The sequence below is a fragment of the Meleagris gallopavo genome, chromosome 6, assembly GCF_000146605.3.
Source record: "Meleagris gallopavo isolate NT-WF06-2002-E0010 breed Aviagen turkey brand Nicholas breeding stock chromosome 6, Turkey_5.1, whole genome shotgun sequence".
Lineage (NCBI taxonomy): Eukaryota > Metazoa > Chordata > Aves > Galliformes > Phasianidae > Meleagris > Meleagris gallopavo.
This window is the reverse complement of record NC_015016.2, coordinates 24,550,931-24,560,521: the sequence shown is the minus strand read 5'-3', so window position 1 is coordinate 24,560,521 and position 9,591 is coordinate 24,550,931.

The following is a 9,591-nucleotide window of genomic DNA, read 5'->3' as shown; positions in this document are numbered from 1 at the left end:
TACTTTTGTTTTAATATTAACAGGTTTTCCTTCGAATTGCTAATGTTCACAAGACTTGAAAACAATAGAAATTCTTTCTACGTGAAGTTCAGTCCTATTGGTTCCTTGTGCACAGTGCTTCCCCAAGAACAAATGCAAAGCTACATTTTGAAACTTATCTTTTTTCTTAGAGAGATTTGAATGACATGAGTTAAATAATGGCAAAGGGAAGCAAAAATTCCTGGTATGTCATGCTAGTGGTCCTATATGGATCAGCTCTTAATTATGCAAACAGAACTTCAATTCATCTGTGTTATTTAGTATAAACATATATCCCTGATTTCCATTCTACCTACAGGTTTTTGCTTTTTTGTCGTTTGTGACTTTTGTTGCTTTTTGGTTTTGGTATGTATCTGCCTTTGCTATCACTCTTTGTTGCTAAAAAAAAAAACACCTGTCCTTAAGGCTGCAGTAGTTTGGATTCTTTGATTTATGTATTACAGAGTCACAATTTTTTACATTGAAGACAAAATTTTATACATTAATCATCCAGCTTTGCTGATGTATTCATAACAACTCAAACATTCCAGGCTGATGGCTCAAATACCTGAGATGTCTCAGAAGAGGTTTTAATGTCTGCCGGTTTTTAAAATTCAGTTGTGACTTTCGTGTAACCTTTCAATAAGAAATGGGCAGTTCAAAGTTAAGATGGAAGTATCTGTTGTGCTCATATTATTTTCTTATTTGTCTTGGCAAGAGGGAATCAAATCTTTTTAAAATTAGAAAAGCTGATAGCTTAACACTATATTGCGTGGTTTTCTACTCCATATAATTTTCTACTCCATATAATTTTGATTTTTAAAGTGCTGAGTGAGAGTGCGATAATTAAGATGACATTATTTGTAATTATGAAGTTGATAAAACTAGTACAGTAAGATTAGCTTCATGAAATTTATCTTTCCTTTTATACATACTTCTTTTGTCTACAGTATCACATCTTGCTGTTTTATACACTCCAGTGTTTTCTAGAATCAAAAGAAAAAGAAATCTGATTCCACTTGTATAGCACAGATCTTTTATCACTTTCTGTTCTCTTTGAACAACAGCTGCAGAAGTTACCAGTTTGCTTTGTTGGGATTGTGTTTCACATAATACTTACCTTCATTTTCCATTTGGGTGGTCACAATATAAGCCGTGAGTTTTTTTCTAATATTTAGAAAATACCATGAAAGTTGACACAAAGTGGTTTCCACTTTTTGCTGAGTGATGTTAGAATTTTATTTTGTCCTCAGCTGCACAAATAGTAGATTTTCAAGAAACTGGACAAAATTTGAATAGCTCTCAAAGCCTCAAAACACCTATGATTCCTGTTAGATCCAATCAAATTAATCACTACTTTAAAAAAAAAAAAAATGTCCTTTTGACAGCTGTATTTCAGTTACTATATAAATCTAACAGTCTGTTTTTGTCTTTTTGTTGTTCTGGGAGAAAGCTTTCCAAACGACTGGCCTTTAGTAGCTGTGAAAATATAGGAAGAAAAGTTCTACACCTTATTATGGCCTGCAAAGTGCTAACTTAGATGCGGAGGTTAATAGCAGCAGAAGAAAAAACAAATGTGTAACAGAGCTGTCTGATACTACAGAAGCAGCTTTGCACTCTTCATTTCCCCATTGTGGAGTATACAATTTCTTTCTCTCATTGTGAGATTCCTTCTGATACCTTAAGGAAGGATGATATTGATTAAAAAAAAAAATCTAACTTTTAGGAATTATAATATATAATATCTAAATACATATAATAGCCTCATATATATGATTGCTATATTATTATACACTATGTATTTATATTGATGTAAATGACTGTCAGCCTGTAAACATTAAAGAATATTTAGTATCCTATGATAGGGAATACTAATTGTAAACACCTATCTGCTCAAAACCTCTCTCTCAAACTTTTTCCTTGAATATTAAGGTTTTACAGCCTGAAATCTCTTGATTACTGCTAAAATGCTGTCCCTCAGGCACACCAGCTGCAAGAGATAAATAGTCATTATATGTGAAGTCAAAATCATTTTCTGATGACATATTTTGCGTATTAAATATATCATGCTTGTAAGACCACAGGAGGAAGAATACACATGCCATGCTGCTTTCTATGCTGATACATGGCACACATGATGTGCCAGAAATCTCCTGTAATTGGAATATAGAACTATAACTGCAAGGTTCTTGTGCAAAACAATGAAACTGATCACATAAGCTGTGAAGATTGTGAAGTTGCTTCTGCCTGCATATGTAGCTACTAAAAAACAGGAGAAATAAAAGCAGTGCATTAGCTTGTTTCAGTGTGGACAACGCTGTTTTGAACTAGATATTGTTGAAACCTGGTAAGTCTAGACAGTATCACCACTTCTGCAGTAGAAGGAGATTTTTAAGACGAGTTTGAAACAATGCACTAAGTCAAGTGGAAATTTTTATTATAACTCTGTGTGCTTTTGAATGCTGATATCTTCTTATTCAAAGGATTAGCATTTCCAAATCTTTTTGTGTCAGGCTGATAGAAGGCCACTTGATTGATTGCTTAAATGCTAATCTTGGGAACCGTAAATATAAGGTTGTTAAAAGCAGAACCCATCTATTTCAGAACCTATGAAAAACAATCTAGGAAAGTTCATTCTCATTTCAGTGCTTCTATCTACTTTGTACACTGTTATTTTTATTAACCTGTCTCAAACAAAGATTTTATTTAGATAAGCACAATACAACTGTCACTGAACATGGTCACAAACATTTTGCTTTTTATTTAGGCAGTTCTTCCATGCGCTTAGATGACAAAAACAAAAATCTGTACTCTACAGTCTATTCTGGTCTGCTGATAAATTGGCTGGAAAGATTTTGTATTTTGCTTTGCTTTTCTTCTGTGTGTTCTTCTTTCATATTCTGTATCTCTGACAATCCTGACAGTTGTTGCAAACTTCAGATTTCTGCAGCCCTCAAGGACAGCTATTGAACTTCAGTGAGAAATTATATGTGGGCATCTATTTGATATTTAGTCTGATACACAGATAATGTTGTTTCCTATAAACATGTTAAAAATGTCAGTTGTAAGAAACTAACCCCCAAATCAATAGTATTAACAACACAAACTATCCCTAGAATCAGAATACCCTGTCTTCAAACAAACATCTTCAAAAACAGTTGATTACATGTATTTTGATGGCTGTGGTCATGGTACAGGAAGTCATACACTAAAAAAAACCACCAGCCTCAAGATTAACATGTTTCTGCTCCGTAGCATGCAGTATGGCTATTTGCTACGAAACATGATCGTTGTCATCTCCTACAACGGTTTTACTTTCATCTTGTCATGTGAACAGAAAGCCATCCGTGAAAGTGCTACCCTCAATAGAGGTGAGAATGCATAGACTGATCTGAACAGTCTTTACTCATTGGACTGTTGTGTGGAAAAACAGCACAGAGAAACTTGTGCTACTGGTGATTAGAACGTTTTTCTTGGTTGAAAGCTCCCCAAGCATGAAAGAGAGTAATTGAAAAACACGCAAGATGAGATCCCCTGAAGACATATTCACTTGTTTCTCACAGCAACAATCTCCTCCCAGATTTTTTTGTCACCTTACAGCCAAGTCTGAAAGATGACAAGTTTAGAGGACAAGTGTTTTTAATCTTGTTTGCCTCAGTCCTGGAATTGTTCATTTTCCCAATGTGCATTATATTTCATACTTTTTTTTATTTCTTTCTTATCTTGCTATTTATACCTATTTAGAAACAGACTAGATTGAGAGCCGATTTTGTTTTGAATTATTAACTTTTCTCCTTGGATGGTGATTAATTATCAGTACTTTCACTATTTTGGAGGTAGCTACAAAGCTTCTGATTTCTATTTTTATTTTTTGACGAAACAGTTCCCAGTAGTTTCTCCTCTCTCTTTATATTAGGTAGGTGAAATTACACAAATTGCATTTCCATGGCATGTTTTATTGTTTCAGGCATATCTGCATTAAGGAAATGTTACAATGGCAATGTATTCTTTCTAAGATTATTAGCTTTCAACGTAACGTGAAGATCCTTTTCTTAAACTGCCAATTCACATGAGCTTGAACCTCTGTTAATCTAAGAGAAATTCACTCAAATTTTTAATTTTATCTGCTCAATGTCATGAAGACATAAACAAGCTGAGATTTGCTCTGAGCTGTGCTTATTATAACTTACTGGAAATTAACGAAGATCTACCTGACAGATGCAGAGTGGGAAATCAGTGTATTGCCTAGGAAAAATAGCTATTATGGTGTTTCAAAAATCAGATATTTTGGTAACTGTTGCAAAATGGAAGTTTCGTTGCACAGGATAACCCAGCAAAAGGCATTGAAATATCTAGGTGGGAAGCTTGATATGGTAGAAGGATAATTGGGCTCACTAGTACTTGAACAAAGAGCCACAACAGACTTCATTCAGAAGGATCATAATTAAGTACTGTACAAATCTCATTGTTTTTATTTTTTTGTATGCTAAGTTGATCAAAATCTAGAAACCTACCGCAAAAATAATCTCTGTAATAAGCTTGTGCTTACAGCAGAACTAGAGAAATCTTTCAAAGCATTAATGAAGTTTTGATGTGATCTTAATATGATGTGACAATCATGTACTTAGCAGAAGTACTCTTAGGAGATTGAGCTCTTCCTGCAGAATAAACTTTACTTGGTGCTTGTCATAATATTAATTTAAGGAGTTCTGAGATCTTTAGAGTAAGTAAGGTAGAGAAGGCATCAAATGTATCCTGAACATCTTTCTTCATTTTTTTCCTACTGTATTCTCAATTTGTTAGGTATTTCAGTTTGAGGTGACTACCTTGTTCCTGAGCAAAGTGGGAATTAATTCCATTTTGCCAAATTATTCCTGAGAAACGTTTTTACATCTGGGAAAAATCCTACCTCTACCAATATGACATCGCAAACTCAGATGACTTAACATTCCTTTCCCATTTTTTCTTATCCACATTATTCTTCACCTTACTTTCATTTTCTATGCCTTTGATTTATTTCAGTCTAATTTGTATTGTAACTGTTTTAAATTACTGTCTTGCTTTTTTTTTTTTGTTCTGCTGTCTTTATCCTGACTGTTCTTTGTCTCACGCATTTATACTTTTCTGTATTTTATGGACTTAGTTTTAAGTTACTTAAGTCTGGCTGTCCTTGGTTAAGTGGAACTAGACTCATAGCAAAGCCCAACTCTAATTTCCATCTGGAACTGCCACTTTACCATTTTACACTGCAGAGCACATACCTCCATCTGTCAAGTGAGGATGATGTCTCCCATCATGAATTTTGTGGTTCAATCATTATCATTTTAAAGACATGCAGACTTCTCTTCTGGAGTCGTAAATATTACTGAGTTTGTTGTTTCAGTTTTATACTATAATTTTATTTAGAGCTGCTAGCTTATTTTCCTGCTTTGTTCTGATTAATTATTTTGGCAGATAGTCTCTTCTGTCTAATTGAGTGCTTTTTTGACATGGAAATTACTAGAGTTACTGACTGCATTCAGCTGCTCTTTGGCGCCTCTTTAGCTGTGTTTCTTCTTGTCTTGTGTATAAGATTAGTGCAATAGTAGGGGGAAAATAAATTATCTTTTGCACCTCCTGGTCCAAAAATAGTATCCACTCAAAAAGGCTTCCATTGTAGCATTGTTTGGTGTCATCTAGAGAAACAGGCTCAGTGGAATTGCAAAATTCTCTTGAACTGAGGGGAGTCTAGCTCCTTAGTGCAAAATAGAAAACAGTGAATTTTATTTTCTACAAGTTGCTGCAGATCACAACATCGCACGGCAGAAGGATGAAGGAACTGAGCAATTACATTTTTAAAAGAAAAGTAATCAGGTATTTCTCATTAATAACTCCACGTTGTTGCATCCTAAAGTATTTGTTTTGATGTTACTTTGTGTGTATTTGCCTATAAGTAATTAAAATCAATGTGAGTATCTGTTAGTGTCCATGTGGTTATAAATCTGTTTATATGAGATTCTACTATCTGAGTCACAAGTCACAATCTCAAGGGATAAGAAGCCAATGATTCAATTTCTGGCTTGTCTGCCATTTCTTTTTTTGATCAGGTTTCTCATCAGTATGAGAGGAATGATTTTCACAGTATATAAAAAAAAAAAGGCAGTACGCTATAGTAATATGTAGAATTTCTGTTTGTAACTTTACATTCACCAGTAGATTTTGTCATGTAGAGTTTTTTGTTGCGTGTCATAAGTGATGGTGTCTTATATTTAATATTGCCCTACACTTTCTTCTTTCTAATTCAGGCTTTGTTTTAATTCTCATTAACTTATCTCATTAACATTCAATCTTATACCTGCATACAACATATTCATGGACACAAAATGAGGCTCTACTGTACCAGAATCTTCCTGACTGTCAAAGATTTGAGTAGATTATTTACCCATTCAAATCGCTTTGATGCTTTTTTTTTTTAGCAAAATAAGTTTATGTTAGGAATTTGTCTAAAGATTTATTTTTTTTCTCTTGGTCTAGCTTTTTTTATTCCTGTCTAAAAATCATGGTAAGGTGGATACACTCCCACATTTCCCTGCATATATTATAAAGGTACGTATAATATCATAATGTAATTTGATGAATTTTCATAATGAAAACGATGTAATTTCATTCAGTTGTTCCTTCAAGATACTAAAACTCCCTAACTCCTCCAAGGGCTAGAATGTTCTCAGCCTGATGCAGTCTACTTTCCTAGAGAAAAGACATGTGACAAGTTGCATTCTGAGATGGTTTTTGATGCTCTTAACACAGAAACAGCTTCTAATAATCCTACTGTATATAAATATTTAAGGGACTGCACTCCTACAAATTATTTTGTTTTCTGGATTAGTTCAGAAACAGTCTGTGCAGATGCTTAAGACTGTTCTTTAACAACTGCTGAAATGTTAAGAAGAAAATATAAAGATCATCATCTTAGGGAATTTAAGTTGATGTAGTCAATCTTTTTCACTGCATTTTTTCCTGAAGTTTTATATCTGTCTTCCTAAGTGTATCAGCAGTTTCTTCTTTTTTTTTTTTATTTTTGACCAGTATTTTTCAGTATTTTTTCAGTATTACATTGTTTGATATTTATCAAATGTACTGGAAATCTTCTTGTCTCTGAAAGGAGTTCTTTTTCAGTGAGAAAGAGGAAACTATAAGACAAAGTGGCAAGAAAATAATAAGAAATAATGGAAGTGTTGAAAAGAAAATGCTAAGCTCTTTATCAGCTGTGAATTTCTACTTTTCTCACACTCTGCAGTTATGCCAATTATGCAACCACAAATATAGCAAATCAGCCAGCCAAAATTAAATAGCTTTTTAATGAAAACATAAATTGTTTTCTAGTATTGTGTTCCAAAGACTGATTTTATTTGAAAAGAGGAATTTTTTTTAATTTGAAACTCTTGTGTTCCAATGAAAAACAGTATTTTTCTGCTATATGTGCAAGGCAACTTTCTTTACTTCTTTCATTCACTTTTCTCTCCTGTCTCCTTTTAAAATAACTGCACAGGTATGGTCTTCTTTCCTTAAAACCCTGCAAGTCATCTGATTTTCATGGATACAAAAAAAAGGGTGGGTTTGTCTTAACTAATGGAGTGCTTTTAATATCAGTTTAATTAGAGAGGAAAAAAAAGGATAATTTTACATTAAGGTACACACAAGTTAATTTGCCATACGTCAGCTTTACTATGATAACTGATAATTTCTGCACTCTTAAGATGTGATAAATCTTGAGTTAAACCTACTACATGGTTAAACAAGATTAAGTAGCTTCTTAATACTATGGGTTTGGAAAGGACAGATTGCCTCAGCCTTGTTAAACTTGTGTCAACTTGATCATATATCTGAGTCTTTAGTAGATTGAGATGTATTTTAAACTAATCTTAAATACTCTCCATGTATACTTCAGATTAAAATAGAATATAGATTCCTTAACGTCACTTGCATTAATTTAACTTAATGGAAACTGAAATTAAACTAATATTAAAGCATTGTAAGAAAATCTAATTTTGCCATTGGAACAAGGGTAAGATCAGCATGTTGAATATTCCTGGTTGTTCTAGGGGCAAATAATTTGAAGGAGAAATGCTGCACATACTCTAAGGTTCATAAGAGGAAGGCAGACCCCCTTGAGCTTAATGGAGCCTAAAATTGATTTAGTAAACCAATTGTTTAACTGGAGCCTCAATAATGCAATTGAAAACCATAATTTGATTATCAACACAGAAAAAAATGTCACTAAGACATTAGATTTTGATCTTAATTACTTTCTTTGTGTATAGGTAAATGTATTCTATGTGTGTTCTGAGTGCCTTCTTAAAGTGCCTTGGTATGGTATTTGAACACTTCTTTAAAATATACTGATGTATTGGAAAAACAAATTGATTGCATACTTCCTATTTTTAGCAGCTAATTGTTAGTCTTGCAGAAAATTAGTGTCAGCTTACGGCACAAAATGAAAAGAATATTCTTCCAAAAGATCTGGAGTGGTATGTGTTTTTTTTTTGCTAGCTAAAATAATGGTAAACTTTGAGTCATGAATGTAAGAAAGGAAGTTAGTCATCATACATTCAATAATGAGGCAAGAATATCCTACGTGATGCAAATTTAAAAAATATTACTATTTTTTCATGAATAAATAGCTATAGCTAGTGATATTTTTGAAGTAAAATTCTATGTTTGTTGTCCACAAAAGAAATCAAATTTATTTGGAACAGGATAAACATTTACACTGTAGTTCATGTTGCTGCCTGTAAGTGGATTTGTTTTGCTATTTCAGAATTTTGTATGTTCTTAACAATGAGCAAAAACTAGAAGTTGGTGAGTGTAGGAAAGAATGAATTAAGGATGGTTGTGTCCAGGCTGGCTGTTCAGATGAGCCCACTTGCCTCTTCGCATCCTTTAAAGCCACAGACATGCCTAAGAAAATATGTCTGCAGCCTGTTCCTTGGCCTCATTCTCCTTTTCATTGATTTTGATTCATTTTTTTCATTACATTTAATCAAATCAACAGGAACAAGGTAATTTAATTTGTAATTAATGTAGAGTTCTCTTTAGTATTGATAGCTTCTTATTTGGATGATTCTACCACTGATAACGCAGAAGTTCTGCAGTGATAGCAGAAAATAATAATTTTTCTTCCACAGATGTGCTTTTACATATTTGCATATTAGATGTATAGAGATTTCTTTGACAAGATAAAATATTTATCCATATCAGTAGTCTAATTCATGTGATAAGATGTGAATAAACACAATGTTTATAAATTCTATACAAAAATTTAGTCCCGACTATCTTAGAAGCCATTTTGCACATTAAATCTATAAAACATAATTCTCACTTGCAGTTGTCCAATAAACCTTGTGATACAATCTTATGTTCTTTTAGTGACCTTAATGTTTCTTGAAATATATCTTTTATCTGTCATTCAATTACTGCTACATACATAGTGACTGTAATCTTCTTTTATGTGCACACACATATATAGAAGAGTGTACATGCATTAATATTGGTTGTAAAAGTAATACGTTGCAAACAGGAGAAAGGTCAGGTGTA